Genomic DNA, 1,653 nt, shown 5'->3' with positions numbered 1-1,653 from the left:
CCAGACCAAGAAAGAAATAAAAAAAAAAAAGTGGCATCCGCGTTCCTGGAAGATCTCTGCCTATTCCCAGAAAAGATATGAATATTCCTCCACTTTATTAGCCTATCCCTCCTCCTCATTATTCCTGTGCGGTTTCTGCAATCGCTCAACCAGAGTTGAGAAACTGATTTGTGAGCAAAGTTCCCTCTTTCTCCTTCATTTGGCCACTGAAGAAAGCCTTTCTCTCTCCTCAGGACTTGTCTCTCAGAGGAGTGTTTTTCCATGGGATGAACTTCCATTTGAAATGTTTCCCTTTGAAATATTCAAAGCCCTGGCATATTTTTTTTAACAATTTCAGTTTTTTTTTTGTTTTTTTGTTTTGTGTGTGTGTGTGTGTGTGTGTGTAGAGAGAGGCAGGACAGATTTGCCCAACTCATGACTCTGCTATGATCAAAAGCCTCACTCTATATGTACTTTGAAAATGCAATCACACACACTGCACATCCTGTTTTCCACACTGGAAAGTCTATATTCCAGATTTGGTTTCATTCATGCATTTGATAATTTGGCTTCTTTTGGTTGATATTCTAATTTTTCAAATGGAAATTTGGGGATCAAATGTTTAAAAAAAGTGGAAACCCACAAGTCCAAGATCAGCCTAGGCAACATAGCAAGATCCCATTTTAAATAAGACAAATAACTAATAAAAAGCTGGAAAGTAGGGATTGCAGTGAGTCAACCTAGCTAACAATTGTTTAGGGCAAAGGTCAGGCAGGTCAAGACAGAGACTCCCTGCTGTTGTGAGTAAAGTGGTCAGAGTGTGAAGAAGAGAACACCTCAGCGGCTGCGGTTGTGGCTAGGTGGTAGAGTGCTTGTCTAGCACGTGTGAGACCCTGGGATCCTGGGTTCCATCCTCAGCACCACATATAAATAAATAAATAAATAAATAAATAAATAAATAAATGTATTTTGTTTTTAAAAAAAGAGAGAGAGAGATAGAGAGAACACCTCAGAATAACAGTTTAGCTATGGTGTCAATCTCTTTGTATTTATTCTACTTGGGATGGATAGTTTTCATTAGATTTCATTAGATTTTATCCATTTCATCATTAAATATTATTCTTCCATTTTCTCTTTTGGCCTTTTGACCTAATTGAAATATTGTTATGCTCTCTTTGGCAGCACATATACTAAAATTGGAACAATACAGAGAAGATTAGCACAGCCCCTGAACAAGGATGGCATGCAAATTCATGAAGCATTCCATATTTTTAATAGATTCTACTGCCATGTATAACTAAAAAGAACAAAGAAAAAAATAAAAGAAATATTGTAAGTCTGAAAAGGGGGGAAGTTGTTTGAAAACCTGACCCCCCCCCCAAAAAAAAATGTACCAAAAGCTATAAGATCTTTGCATCTATCTGTTTATGTATATATGCAAGTTGCTATATGACATTTTACTATCTGGATGGTATTTTCAAGTTAATTTATAAATTCCATAGAGGAGCTCTGTTTAATTGGCTTAAAGGAAAATAAGTGATTATATGAATTGAGTATTCCTTCAACTCTTGGAAGTACTGAGACCAACTCCAATGTTTTTCAAGTTCACGTGATTTGAGTAAGTCTTTGGTAAAGAAGACTAGTTTAATATTGTTGGTTTAATAATGAAGAGCT

The 1,653-nt window shown here is 36.0% G+C and overlaps 1 non-coding gene across 1 annotated transcript; it reads left to right on the top strand.

The window, feature by feature from the left end:
• Positions 1 to 1,145: 1,145 nt before the first annotated feature.
• LOC113183394 (U6 spliceosomal RNA) lies at positions 1,146 to 1,252 on the top strand. Its single transcript, XR_003300870.1, has one exon. It is a non-coding gene; the product is annotated as a U6 spliceosomal RNA (small nuclear RNA).
• Positions 1,253 to 1,653: the final 401 nt, after the last annotated feature.

Source organism: Urocitellus parryii, chromosome 8 (assembly GCF_045843805.1).
Source record: "Urocitellus parryii isolate mUroPar1 chromosome 8, mUroPar1.hap1, whole genome shotgun sequence".
Classification (NCBI taxonomy): Eukaryota; Metazoa; Chordata; class Mammalia; order Rodentia; family Sciuridae; genus Urocitellus; species Urocitellus parryii.
The sequence above is the reverse complement of the archived record's forward strand: the minus strand, read 5'-3'. Positions and strand labels throughout refer to the sequence as shown.